Below are 14,965 nucleotides of genomic sequence, written 5' to 3'. Positions count from 1 at the left end.
TCCTCTATCTTAAAGTAGTCACAATTCCTGCTCCAACACCCAATACTGCTAAAAACAAACAGAAATTGGGGAGAGGCCCAGAGAACAAAGTGAGATATTTCATGGAAGACCTCGACACAAGAACCTTGCTCGGGGGGTGTAGCTCAGTGGTAGAGCGCGTGCTTCGCATGTACGAGGCCCCGGGTTCAATCCCCGGCACCTCCAGCCTTTTGCTGGCCTTTCTAACTCCTTAAAACGTGAGATTTGAGCTGTTTTCTTCTTGATACTTTTACTTACTGCCTGCTCACAAGAAAAGTAAATGACCCAAGACATTAGTTTTTATGCTGCACTATTGAGACTTCGTGAGCCTCAAAATCACTCAAGGCAGCTGGCAGAGCAGAAGTTTACAAAGTGTATTAGTGTCGAATGGAGGCTATAGCAAATTACCATAAACTTTGAGGCTTAAATCGACAGAAATTTATTCTTCTAACTTTCTGGAGGCCAGAAGTCCCTCATAATCTTTTTATTTTACACTTAAGTAAATAGTTCTTACGAATAAGGACATTTCCTTACCACAGCACAGTTATCAAATTCAGGAAATTTACCAGTGATTTAAATTATTTTCTAATATATAGTGTATATTAACTTTAACTAATTTTACCAATAAAATCCTTTATAGAAATTTCTCTCCCAAACTTGGATCCATTCCAGAATCATGTATGAATTTAGCTACTCCTTAGTCTCCCTTAATCTGGAATAGTTTCTCAATCTTGTCTTTCAGGAGACTGACATATTTCTAAAGAGCACATGCCGATTATTTTGTAGAATGTTCTTCAATTTATATTATGATTAGACTAGATTCAGGTTAGAAATATTTGGAATATCACAGAAATGATGTTTCCCTCTATCACACCAAGGAGCATGTGATGGCAGTTTTTCCCATTACTAGTGATGTTAGCTTTGATGACTTGGTTAAAGTTGTGTCTAACAGGTTTCTTCCCCTGTAAAATTATTGTTTTCCCTTTTCTAATTAATAGGTAATCTGTAAGGAAATACTCTGAGACAATATAAATGTTCTGATCCTCATCAAACTTTTATCTCTGTTTTTTAGCATTAGTTTATGAATTTCCCCAGAGTCTATCATTATTCCGATGGTGGCTAAATAATTTTGTAACTTTATTATTACATCTGCATTTATTAATTAGCATACCAGTGTAAGGAAATTTTTCCCATCTTCTATATTTATTCATTTAAGTATCCAGGGGTTATAATCATTTATTGTCATCATTCGTCACAAAGTGCCCCAATTTGAACCATAAGAGGCCCTTCAAGTTGGCTTCTGGATTTTTTTGAATTGTGCCCATGATTTCGAGCACTTATATTCCAGCACAGAAAGGTATCTTAGTTTCCTCTTGTACTTCCCTTGGTCCAGTAGTGGAGTCTGTGAGTCCTACAAGTAACGCTGGTTCCTTTTAGTGGGAATGAAAATCAAGATATGGGGCTAGCATTGCTTATTGTTACTGAGGTATTGTTTTTCTAGGCCCTATTAGCAGACAGATCTGGGGGTGGGGGGATATATATATATATATAACATGTATATATACACACACACACACGGACACACACACACACACGGACACACACACACATTTCCCATCCAGAGCCAACAGGCCTATTCCTTCCACAGTGAGGCCCTGAATTCCAACATCAACATGCATTCATTTTCCTAATCACACAAAAGTAAGTTCACGTAGACAAAAATAAATCAAATTCATGCAAAATATCAGAATTGCTATACCCTTAACACTACAAAAAATAACCCCACTACATAAAGGTTACAGTTTGTTTCCTTTTTTTTCTTTTAGTATTTATGATTGGGACGAAGTACTGTATAAAACATTTACTTGGATTTGTTCTTTCTTTTTCTCTTCAATGTGTTTATGTTATCTTTTTGAAATGGAGTTAGATTTATTTCTGTTCATATTCAACTTTAGAGTATTTTTGCACACACTTGAGTTATTTTTATTTTTTGACTATGCCGAACATTAATGTATCCAAGAGTCAAAATAATACAGACAGTAATATTCAGAAAGATTGAAGGAGGATGTTGTGTTCCTGGACTCTCCAAGTGATGGAATGGAAGCACTTGCGAAGCAATCTAATCTGATGGGAAACCGACTTCGAGGTGGGTTGATCATGAGCTGACCACAAATCAGAAACAATGGCTTTCTTTCTACCATTAAGGTTTCTCCCAGAGTAGCAGTGCTTGAAAGAGGACGTAGTGCAGGGAGTTTAGAAATAGCAGAATTGAATTTAAGATGACTTTGTCTTGATAAGTCAGTGGTCAAAGACTGAATGGCAGCCACTAGAGGGTCACAGAAAGTCTTTTGAGGGGTTTGAAGAACCGAGGGGGTATAGCTCAGTGGTAGAGCGCATGCTTAGCATGCATGAGGTCCTGGGTTCGATCCCCAGTACCTCCACTTCATGTTCTGTTTTTATTCACCTGCATTCCCTAAGATCTCTTGCTTCCTGAAACATCTTTGTCAAATTGAGTTGTCTTGGCTGGAGCAGTTCTTTCTTAACCTCTCGGGACGCAGGGAGGTAATTGTGCTCATTCATTAAAGTTTTGCCTTGTTAGTTCTATTACCGGCCCAATTTCTCTAAGCACTTTCAGCAGTCACTAGCACGTGGGCCACTGTCAAAGGTTATTAAAAAAAAAAAAGCAAGTAGCAGTTTTCCCAAACACCCAATTTCCAGTTGTATGGAATCTGAAAGCAACAGCAAATGTGGGTGTGCGACCTAATGGACAAGCTATCTGATTCTGAATCAAAAAGTCCTATATTCTGGCACTGTTGAACTGCTATAAAAATTTCCAATACTCACAGATGGGTAAACAAACAATTCTTAGACAGGCACCAGTCTGCAGACCACAATCTGAAAAGCACTAATGAAGAGATGGGATGTACTGGAGTCGAGGAGGTATCCAAGGAGATCCTTTTTTCTTCTCTTCTTTTCTTGTTACCTAAATTGAGGCTTACTGGATATAAACTAAAATGCATTAAATTTAATTATTCAGCCTGATTATTCTTGTTGACAAGACATTCAGCTTGATGGGTTAGTATGCATACGTCCAAGTAACCAACAGCTCTAGCAAAGATACATGAGTTTTCAGTTTCCAGCAGCTTCTTTGTGACTCATCCCAGTCAATACCACTCTCCAACCTCTGTCACCATAGACTGATTTTTCTTGTGCTTTGAAATTATTGTAAATAGACTCAGACAATAGGTACTCATTTGAGTATGGATTCTTTCACTCAGTTTCTAAAAGTTGGATACATATATATTGTTGCTAGTAGCAGTAGTTCTTTTTCATCACTCTGTAGTATTCTATTGTATGCATATTATACATCACAACTTATTAATTCATTTTACCCTTGATGAACATTTGGAATGCTCCTAGTTTGGGACTGAAATGTCTAATGCTATCACTAGCATTCCTGTATATGTCCTTCAAGGGAAATACTCATGCATTTCTCTTGGGTATAAACGCAGCTGTGGAGTTTCTGGGTCATAATGTATATGTATATGCAGTTTTAGTCAATATTTCCAAATAATTTCCCAAGTAGGTGGGTATACCAATTTACAGTGTCATCTGCAGTGTGTGAATATTCCGGTTGCTCCACATGCTCAGTAGCACTTGATATTTTCAGTTCTCTAAAGGTAAGTGATTCTGGTGAAGAGAAGTATTATTTTATTCTGTTTTTAATTTTGCATTTCCCTGATAGCAATGATATTGGGCACCTTTCAAATTGCTTGTTGATTATTTTGGGTAAGGTAACCGATTTTTGTGAAATGCATGATAATCTGTTCTTTTTCAGAGAGGTGTTAGTCTTTTTCTTTGTGTTTTGTAGAAGTCCTTCACAGATAAGGGTCTTTGTAAAATATAAGCATTGAAATATCTTCTCTCAGACTGTAGCTCATCTTTCTTCTTAAGGAGGAGAGAACTTGAAAAATTTGGAGGAATAAGAGAAAACAAAGGAGAAGTTAAAGTCAGAAAAGAAAGTTGCATCCGGAAATCTTTCCTGGTTGGCGCAGAAGAAATGCCTCCAGGCAATTTTCTCGGGCGGGAAACTTGGAAAGCTGATAGGATGAATGTCTTAGGAGCAGAAATGGTTTCGTTTGGTTTGCAATCCTTACATTTCTCCTGGTGTGGTAGCTTACGAGGATTAAGAGGGTATAATTTAGATGTTTAAGAATTAATGAGATTTGAGACAATGGATTTTCTATCTGGCCAACAATTATATCTTTGAAGGCCTTTCAGAAATACGTTGAGTCGTTCAAAGAGGATCTTAATGACTTTTCTGTTATGAGAGGTGTAGTTCAGTGGTGATGTGCCCTTTCCTTACAAGAGGGTTTGCAACCGTATACATGCATCTACTTTTCTCTTTTTAAAAACACGTTTTGCTTGTTGACACGGAAATAAACACATTATCCAATGGGTTCCCTTAAATGCTTCCGGTTTCTACTCTCTGGGTCTCCGCACTCCCCCACGGTGGCCCTCAGCACAAGGAAGAAAACGAAAAGGATGTGAATAGAAGGAAAGAACTGGCTCTTTCAGGATTTCTTCAAGATGAAAAAGGAGACAGTCTCAGCAAGAACGTACCCGACAATCCTTTTATCCCTGTCACTGAAGAGCAAGACAGAAAAAGAAGAACTGAAAGAAGAGGCTCGATAATTTAAATTTGAATTCTCTTCGTTTTCTGAGCGGTCTTTGAGTAGCAGAGTAGCCAGAGGCAACCAAGCAGAAAAACATCTTCCTGTTTTTACCTATTTCTCTTCTTTCTTTCCCTTCTCCTCTATCAGCCCATCCATTATCTCCCAAAACCGGATCCTGTTTTTAGACATGGATTTCAGGGGAGCCCACATACTTTTGGGCGAATGAGTGGGTAATGCTAAACAGAATAAGATTAGATGGGCCCCCACAAATGAAAACTTTAGTATTTTGAGAGAATGACTAAACGAAGTTTTTTCAGTCAGCCGAAATAGCTCAGTTGGGAGAGCGTTAGACTGAAGATCTAAAGGTCCCTGGTTCAATCCCGGGTTTCGGCACTGACCTTTTAGTTTGGTGTAATTACTACCCTGTTACACAACGGTTTCGCCCAATCCGCCAAGTCTATGTATATACACAGTTTTTGCTGGGTTTTGCAAATCCAATCAAGAAAAGTGTATGTGTATATGTATGTGTATCTATCTGTCTGTCTGTCTGTCTGTCTATCTATCTATCTATCTATCTATCTATCTATCTATCTATCTATCTATCTATCTATCTCCCTCTCCTTTGGTTGCAGATTCCACTGAAGTCTTCCATGAAATGTTAACTAACATAGTGACATTTTATTTAAAGTTTTAAAACCTAGGAAAGTATTTTTCCAGGGGCTAAGAAATTCCAATAGTCTACATGCCATTGCATTTTCAATTCATTTCTGCTTTGGGGGTGTGTGTGTGTGTGTTTGCGTGTGTGTGTGTGTGTGTGATCTTTTTAATCACAAGAATTGTTGGTGGGGGAAGCTGTAGGAAAAAACTACTACGGTGTGTAAGTATGTATATGTTGGTATGGTATATGCAAGGAAAATTTTCCAATCAGAAAATACTAGTTTGTATCTTGAATTCACCCCATTTTAAAACTGCTGGAATAAGGAGTATTGTTGAATATCATGGAACTTTTAAACAACTACAAGAACATCCCAAGTTTTCTTGTTGACAAGACATTCCTTCAAGCTTGCACTTCTGTCTAGAATTTGCACATCTTAAGTTATTTCTGTTTTGTTATCCAGGAAAGAATGAAAATAAGCACTCCTTTAAGAACTATCCTGTTGAACATTCACAAGGGGACCTAGAATACTGAAAAATGAAAACAAATGGACAATAAAGCCATGAAGATTCAAATAAAAATACCCAATTTTTCTCCTTTTAACTTCTACTTCTTTCTTGAAACTCTTTGTTAGGGATAATAGGTTGCTCTCATGTTACTTTGAATTGTTTTCTTCTTTTCAAATTACTGTTTCAGTTTCACAATATCTGTTTCCAGCTGACAACTCCTGAACACTGTGTTGGAAGAAAATAATCTACAATACTTCAACAACAGAACTGCAAATGGAAAATTGGTACAAAATGAGAAGCAACGTCAAGGTAGGGACATTCATTGTACATGAACTTGGCACTAGAATCTTTATCCACTGGTCACCTATCCCTCCTCAACTCAGAAGCTTGAACTTTATTTCATTAAGAAATATTTGATTGGACAAACAGCATCATTGAGTATTTTATAGCCTAATACCGTAATGATTCCTTTACATTTTATTGACGTGGGAGGTCTAGGGTAATTCCCAAAACATAATTAGTCTCCCATTCAATATCTGAAAAATGAGGCTAATGATGTTTATGTGAAAAAGGATACAGTGAAGATCAAAGAAGATCATGCAAGTGAATGCTATCAAGTCCATGCATGGTAGGAAACCAGCAGACTGGGTGCCATATTCCTTGGCTCTGTGGTTCTCCCAGAAGAGCCCCCAAACATGTAATGTCTTCTGTAACTAGGGCTATCTAATAGCAATATAACAAGGCCATAAATAAGTCACTTTTGTAACTTTATATTTTCTAGTAGTCACATTAAAAAAAAATTAATTTAAGAAATACATGTAAATAACTTGCTATATCCCAAACATCATTTAAATAAGTAGTCAACCTAAAAATGATTAATGATATAGTTTACGTTTCAAATGCCATATTAAGTCTTTGAGACCGGGTATATGTTTTACACTTATAGCATATCTCAATTGTAAGTGTTCAATACTCCAGATGGCTAATGGCTACTATTTTGAACAGCGCAGGGTTGAACACCTACATTATGTATTTTCAAATTTTTTGAATTGAGTATATATGGCCTGAGTGTGTTCTGTCTCTAAATTTAGATGTTTAATTCTTCAGAAGAACTCTGTATTAAATTAATCAATAATCTGAAGATGGCTATAGATTTCTTAAAATTGAAGTATAGTTGATTTACAATATTATATTAGTTTCATGTGTACAATACAGTTATTCAATATTTTTATAGCTCTAGGGATTTAATTTTTTAAATTCCCACTTTGTTCACAGGGTAAAAAGAAAAAAAAGTATACCTTATTATTATGAATGCCTGGGAATCCAATACTGGAAAGCATCATAAACCTAATATTTTACAACATCAAACAGTCAAGATAACCCTCTTCAGCATTTTCATGAGCTTAAAGTTCCATGAGCCAACCAAAAGAGCAAGTCTGCCAGACAAGTCATATTCTTCCAATTTCAAAAGGGACTCAATGTTATTTTATGAAAAATGGAAAAAGCTCGTAGATGGACAAGCCAGAAGGACAAAGGGTTAACCACTAGAAATCTGGGGCCAGGAAATGGGTTTTCTTAAGGTTCTTTTGTGTGTGTAATTCAAAGAACACAGTCTTAATTAACCACAATAAATTCCAAGATTCAAGAAATGTCCAGGAACAAATTTATTTTCCTTCAAATATCACTAGTTAGCACACTTTTCTGTCTCTATCCATCCTTCACACTCTTGTGTCTACTGATTACTCACAGATCCAAGGCTGGAGACCAGGGTGATTGCCTGAGTTTGCCACGTAACAATCTCACAGGTTAGCGCCACGTAAATCTTGAATTTAACATGAACAAACCTAACTCATCTCCATCTTCCAATCTGCTTCTCGTTTCCAAAATAATTTTAAAAACCTTCTTCTTTTCTGCACTGTCTTCTGTTTGGTAATGCCACATTCCCCTCTTCCCCCTACAAATAAATGAATGAAGGAATGAAAGGACAAATAAATACTTTTTTTCTTTATCCCTAAAATCTTATGGCTATTTGTCTTCGGTCTCACTGTCATACTTTAACACTTCTCTCCACTGAAACTGTTGTTTCATCCATGCTTTAGGAAGCAGAGATTTTGGGTTATTGACAGGGTCTGCTAAATTACCTGGGTGTCTAGATTGGAAGAGAAAATCCCCTTACAATACAATACTGAATGTATCACTCTAGGGTTTTGTGTGTGTGTGCTTTAGTGGTTAAGGCTTTCTTCCATCAAATCCAGTCCTTAATATTCCGATGGAGCAAACAACGAATATCATGAAGCATTTTAGACAGGAAAAAAGCTGAATTTCACTGCCCTGATGTCTGAGGTTAAGACGTACCTGGAGGAAACCAAAAGAGCCAAAACCTGGGACTTAATCTGATTTCTTGCCAAGCATAATAGGAGACCCTAACTGTTTTTGAAGCCACGGTGGAAACTTCTTGTGGTTATCTGACACATGTTTCCAATCTTTTGCCTTTCATTTCAGTTCTGTACTCTAAAGCATCAGTATCCTTGGTTCCTGAGTGTCTCCTGCCTAAAGTCCATTAGCATTAAACACTACTGCCAAGATGCCTAGGGATCCAGAGCCTCACGAAATAAAGTTTATTCCTAGAGAACATCAATAGGCAGGCTGTCTGAAGGGGGTGTAGCTCAGTGGTAGAGCGCATGCTTTGCATGTATGAGGCCCCGGGTTCGATCCCCGGCACCTCCACGTGCTGGCTTTATTTTCTTTCTTTTTCTTTCTCTGATACAATACTGTTCACATCTGTTCCTCGAGGATTACAGATTTACCTCTACCAACCTTTCCCCCGTTATAATCCTTAACATACGGAAAGTGAAAACATAACCTAAAGGATTCGGGTGATTTCTCTCATCTCTTGCTGTGAGCCTCGACCTCACCAAGACGACTGCAGCAGCAGAAGCACGACATTGAACTACCTAGAGATAGGACCCAGGTCTTTCTGAAAACCACTTCAAGTTACAAATATTCAGTTACTGCCTCATTTTTCTTAGTTTTTATGTCTTGCATTCTAAGTTCAACACACTAAAAAAAACAAAACAAAACAAAACAAAACAAAACAAAACAAAACACATTCACTCCTACCTATACCTCAGGTTGTGAAGCCTAAAGATGCAGGCGGAACCTGTTTCTACCTTGAACGCTTCTCCTACCGCTAGCACGTGGGGATCGGAACACTGCACTTCCCTGCCACGCGGTCCATAATCACCAATACGACCGGAACGCACCGAAAACAGAAACCCAACCGCCCGCATTCTCTCAGGTTCTCCGACGATGGAAAGAGCAGCGAGGCGCTCTGAGAGCCGCAACAGTGCAGGGCAAAACGAAAGGGATCTTCCTGCGGGAAAGCGCTTTCAACTCACTTCTTTTACCGGAAGCGCAGTGGAGACGGGCAGCAGGGATGCTCACTGCCTCCGCGCCCATCCAAATTTTATGCCAACCTAAGCCAACCTCGTCCACCTTTTTCCTCCACCACCTTCTGGGGCCACTCACTGCAGCCCCGGACTCCTCCATGTCTCAGCCTCCCTTTCGTTGTCATTCCCTGTGTTCTTTTCTCCTTCCTTCCCTTTGACCTCCTGGTGTTCGCTTTCCCAAGCAGTTCAGCTCACTCGCCTTGGACTCTCTAAGGCCAAGAACTGCCAAACCTGGTTGATTTTCAGAATCAACGTGGGGAACTTTTAAACAAGGGCGATTTCTGGCTTAGTCCGTCAGAGGTAACTTAGTATTTCCTCTAAAGCTAGTAGCTGAGTTGACTGTCACTCCAAATTTTGGGTGAGGAGGGAAGCGTCTGCCCTTTGCACTGGGACAATGGAATCTGAAGAACTCACTTGGCAAACAGCGAGTTCATTCTGCACATCGGGCCCAGCCGCTGAAACTCTCCCTGGTGTTCTTTCATTCAGTAAAGGATTCCGTGTATACTAAGAGGGGCAAAAATTGATGCGGCATCCTGCTGTCCGTTCCGTCCCCATCTTCATTTCAGTGCATCTCAGAACTAGTGCTACACACCGGGATACAAACCCACGCCAGGTTTCCCCACCACGAAGCTGGCCCAGGCATTGGTAAGGGAATAGTATTCTTTTATCATTTTCTTCCTTCTTTGCCTTGGGTTTCTTTTGCTTTTTATCCCCTTGGCTCTCTCAGTGAAAACTTAGATGACTAATTTGAAACTTTTTACTTTTCTTGTATGCATTGAGTGCTATACACTTCCCTCTCAGAGTTGTTTAACATGTGTCAGAAAATTTTAGTGCTGTTTTAGTGTATCAGAAATTTTGATACATTGTGTTTTCATTTTTATTTGTCTGTTTATTTTTTCTATATAAACTTTTTTATTGAGTTATAGTCATTTTACAATGTTGTGTCAAATTACAGTGTAGAGCACAATTTTTCAGTTATACATGAACATACATACATTCATTGTCACATTCTCTTTCGCTGTGAGCCACCACAAGATCCTGTATATATTTCCCTGTGCTACACAGCACAATCTTGTTTATCCATTCTACATTTTGAAAGCCCAGTCCCTTCCCACCCTTGTCTGTTTATTTTTTAATCACCTTTGAGACTTCCCTTTTATTTCATGGGTTATTTAGAACTGTGTTGTTTCATTTCCAAGTGTTTATATACCTTGCTCTTATCTTTCTGTGGCTAATTTTTGGTTCAATTCCACTGTGGTCAGAGAACACTCTGTATCATACAACTCTATTAAGTTTGTTGAGGTTTCTTTTATGCCCTAGGATATATTCTATCTTGGTATATGTTCTGATGGATTTGAAAAGAATGTGTACTCTGCTCGTATTGGATGATATGTTTATTGGATTCTGGTGGCTGGTGGTATTTTTGATATCCTTGAACACTTTCTGTTTAGTTGTTCCATCAATTAGCCTGAGACATTATAGTTGAAGTCTCCAAATATAATTGCAGATTTGCCTATTTTCCCTTTCAGTTCTATATTTCTTTTTTCTTCACATATTTTGCAGCTCTGCTGTTTGGTGCATACATATTTTGGATTGCTATGTCTTCTTAGTGGATGGGCACTTTTATCACTATATGATGTCCTTCTCTGTCTCTATTAATTTTCTTTGTTCTGAAATTTACTTTATCTGATATTAATGTAGCTACCCCTGCTTTCTTTTGATTCATGTTTGCATGACATAACTTTTTCTCATCCTTTTAATTTCAAACTATATATTTATAGGTTGTATCTGAAGTGAATTTTTTGTAGTTACCATATAGTTTGGTCATTTTTTTCTAATCTACCCTGTGGATTTAATTGATGCATTTAGACTATTTACATTTAATGTAAAAATATATTTAATATAATTATTTGTATGTAGGGCTTAAGTCTGGCTTTTTTTGTTTTCTGTTTTTCTCTATTTTCATTTTTCTGTTCTCTTTTTCTTGCTTTTTTGTTGACTACATGCACATTTTTAGAATTCCATATTCGTTTATCTATAGCACTTTTTAAATTGTATCTCTTTGTATAGTTTTTTTTAGTGGTTACTCTAAGAATTACATTATGTATATTTAACTTATCAGAGTATTGTTCAAGTGAAGTGTAACAAACTTTCCTCCCTTTTTGTCACTTTACTGTTCCTCATTTGCAATGTAGTTGTCTTAACTATTTTTTTTTAATGAAAAGAAATGCTAAGTTTCAAATGAATACTAGTAAAAATAAAAAAAGTATATTTTACCAACTAAATTTATTCTACGCATGGGTCCCTTTGGAGTCTGTGGACCCCACATTCAGAAAGCCTGTAGCTAATCTATTTTCTTTCTTTTTTTTTTTTTTAACATTTTTTATTGATTTATAATCATTTTACAATGTTGTGTCAAATTCCAGTGTTCAGCACAACTTTTCAGTCATTTATGGACATATACACACTCATTGTCACATTTTTTTCTCTGTGAGTTATCATAACATTTTGTGTATATTTCCCTGTGCTATACAGTGTAATCTTGTTTATCAGTTCTACAATTTTGAAATCCCAGTCTATCCCTTCCCACCCTCCACCGCCCTAGTAACCACAAGTCTATATTCTCTGTCTGTGAATCTATTTCTGTCCTGTATTTACACTTTGTTTTTGTTTGTTTGTTTGTTTTTGTTTTTTAGATTCCGCATATGAGCGATCTCATATGGTATTTTTCTTTCTCTTTCTGGCTTACTTCACTTAGAATGACATTCTCCAGGAGCATCCATGTTGCTGCAAATGGCATTATGTTGTCGGGTTTTATGGCTGAGTAGTATTCCATTGTATAAATATACCACATCTTCTTTATCCAGTCACCTGTTGATGGACATTTAGGCTGTTTCCATGTTTTGGCTATTGTAAATAGTGCTGCTATGAACATTGGGGTGCAGGTGTCATCCTGAAGTAGATTTCCTTCTGGATACAAGCCCAGGAGTGGGATTCCTGGGTCATATGGTAAGTCTATTCCTAGTCTTTTGAGGAATCTCCACACTGTTTTCCATAGTGGCTGCACCAAACTGCATTCCCACCAGCAGTGTAGGAGAGTTCCCCTTTCTCCACAGCCTCTCCAGCATTTGTCATTTGTGGACTTTTGAATGACGGCCATTCTGACTGGTGTGAGGTGATACCTCATTGTAGTTTTGATTTGCATTTCTCTGATAATTAGTGATATTGAGCATTTTTTCATGTGCTTTTTGATCATTTGTATGTCTTCCTTGGAGAATTGCTTGTTTAGGTCTTCTGCCCATTTTTGGATTGGGTTGTTTATTTTTTTCTTATTGAGTCGTATGAGCTGCTTATATATTCTGGAGATCAAACCTTTGTCGGTTTCACTTGCAAAAATTTTCTCCCATTCTGTAGGTTTTCTTCTTGTTTTACTTCTGGTTTCTTTTGCTGTGCAGAAGTTTGTAAGTTTCATTAGGTCCCATTTGTTTATTCTTGCTTTTATTTCTTCTAGGAGAAAATTTTTGAGATGTATGTCAGATAATGTTTTGCCTATGTTTTCCTCTAGGAGGTTTATTGTATCTTGTCTTATGTTTAAGTCTTTAATCCATTTTGAGTTGATTTTTGTATATGGTGTAAGGGAGTGTTCTAGCTTCATTGTTTTACATGCTGCTGTCCAGTTTTCCCAACACCATTTGCTGAAGAGACTGTCTTTATTCCATTGCATATTCTTGCCTCCTTTGTCGAAGATGAGTTGACCAAAAGTTTGTGGGTTCATTTCTGGGCTCTCTATTCTGTTCCATTGGTCTATATGTCTGTTTTGGTACTAATACCATGCTGTCTTGATGACTATAGCTCTATAGTATTGTCTGAAGTCTGGGAGAGTTATTCCTCCAGCCTCTTTCTTTCTCTTCAGTAATGCTTTGGCAATTCTAGGTCTTTGATGGTTCCATATAAATTTTATTATGATTTGTTCTAGTTCTGTGAAATATGTCCTGGGTAATTGGATAGGGATTGCATTAAATCTGTAGATTGCCTTGGGCAGTGTGACCATTTTAACAATATTGATTCTTCTAATCCAAGAGCATGGAATATCTTGAACATTAATTTTGTAACCTGCTACCTTGCTGAATTCTTCAATCAGCTCTAGTAGCTTTTGTGTGGACCTTTTAGGGTTTTCTATATATAGTAACATGTCATCAGCATATAATGACACTTTTACCTCTTCTTTTCAACTATTTCTTTTACATACATTTAGCACCACATCAGACAGTGTTATACTTTTGCTTCAACTTTCAAACATAATTTAGAAAGCTCAAGACAAGGAAAGTTTATTGTTCTTAGCTTCTTTTTTTTTTTTTTTTTTTTTTTTTTTCCTTTACCATGTTTTTTCTTCCTTCCTGATATCCAGGATTTCTTCTTTTGTCACTTCCTTTCTGTTTGGAGAATAGCCATTCTTTTAAGATAGTTATGTGGGCAGCAAATTATCTTAGTTTTCCTTCATCTGAAAACATCTTGATTTCCCCTTCATTCCTGAAGGATATTTTCTCTGGGTATAGTATTCTGAATTGACAATTATTTTCTTTCAGCACTTGAAAAATGTTGTGCCACTCTTCCTGACCTCTATGGTTTCTGATGAGATAGCCACTGTCATTTGAATTGTTTTTCTATATGGGTAAAATGTCATGAATCTCTGGTTTCAATTTTTTTTCTTTGCTTTTAGAGTTCAGAAAATTTTTGTTTTTTCGTTTTTTTTCCCAGTCAGCTGATGAAAGAAACCCTCCTAAACATCACATAAAATCCAAATCCTCAGGTCAGCAACCTTTATAGAGTTCCAGACATGGATATTCCATTGTTTGGAAAACAACTTCTCAACACTGTCCCTTAGGGTTGATAAATTTATCACTTAATGACTTCCCACTTGTAAATCAAAGAGCAAACAAAGTTTCAATCAGTGTAAAGCAACCCCTTAATATATTTACTCACTTAATGAATGTTCTGTAGGGTAAAAAAAGGGCAATGCGCCTGAACAGGGACTTGAACCCTGGACCCTCAGATTAAAAGTCTGATGCTCTACCAGCTGAGCTACCCAGGCTCACGTTTTTAATGGTTTCCCTGAGTATCTAATCAATCTTCATACATTTGGTCAATTCATTTTATGCTTCATGTTTTAGTTAGATTTCTTCTAATTCCTAATTGCTAAGAAGATTCTATTTTTTAAAAATGCTATAATTGTTAGGAGCATTTTCCTTCCATTTCTCTTCTTTGTCTCCCTCCTCCAGGTTTTCAGAACCTGAGATGCCACATCCCCGAGACAAAGCATCACTGGATTTCAGACTACATTGCTAGACACAGAGGGTTTCATTTCTTGCCAAGTACCTCACCTAAATTTCTCCAGGCAACACACACTATTTCTGTTTGTATCCTACTGCATTGTCTTGTACATCTTTCTTGCAGCTTTTGTAGGCAGAGGGAAAGATGGTTGAAAGAGGAAGAATTTGAAGATGCAAGAAAGTGTTCCATAACGGGCCCTTCTGTTGGTGGATGAAAATTCCCCCCAAGAATTCCTTTGGAAAGTGGGTTTTGGAGCTGGCTGGTGGGAGAATGAGAACCATGTGGGACAGTATCTTTTGGTCTAGTATTCAGTGATGCTTCTCCTGG

At 37.4% G+C, this 14,965-nt stretch overlaps 5 non-coding genes across 5 annotated transcripts; 4 read left to right on the top strand and 1 right to left on the bottom strand.

The window, feature by feature from the left end:
* Nucleotides 1-132: 132 nt before the first annotated feature.
* TRNAA-CGC (transfer RNA alanine (anticodon CGC)) lies at nucleotides 133-204 on the top strand. Its single transcript has one exon. It is a non-coding gene; the product is annotated as a tRNA-Ala (tRNA).
* A 2,183-nt stretch (nucleotides 205-2,387) lies between these two features.
* On the top strand, nucleotides 2,388-2,459 carry TRNAA-AGC (transfer RNA alanine (anticodon AGC)). The gene has a single exon. It is a non-coding gene; the product is annotated as a tRNA-Ala (tRNA).
* Nucleotides 2,460-5,014: 2,555 nt separating this feature from the next.
* Nucleotides 5,015-5,087, top strand: TRNAF-GAA (transfer RNA phenylalanine (anticodon GAA)). Its single transcript has one exon. It is a non-coding gene; the product is annotated as a tRNA-Phe (tRNA).
* Nucleotides 5,088-8,513: 3,426 nt separating this feature from the next.
* Nucleotides 8,514-8,585, top strand: TRNAA-UGC (transfer RNA alanine (anticodon UGC)). Its single transcript has one exon. It is a non-coding gene; the product is annotated as a tRNA-Ala (tRNA).
* A 5,741-nt stretch (nucleotides 8,586-14,326) lies between these two features.
* TRNAK-UUU (transfer RNA lysine (anticodon UUU)) lies at nucleotides 14,327-14,399 on the bottom strand. The gene has a single exon. It is a non-coding gene; the product is annotated as a tRNA-Lys (tRNA).
* Nucleotides 14,400-14,965: the final 566 nt, after the last annotated feature.

Source organism: Camelus dromedarius, chromosome 19 (assembly GCF_036321535.1).
Source record: "Camelus dromedarius isolate mCamDro1 chromosome 19, mCamDro1.pat, whole genome shotgun sequence".
NCBI lineage: Eukaryota > Metazoa > Chordata > Mammalia > Artiodactyla > Camelidae > Camelus > Camelus dromedarius.
This window is presented reverse-complemented; position numbering and strand designations above follow the sequence as displayed.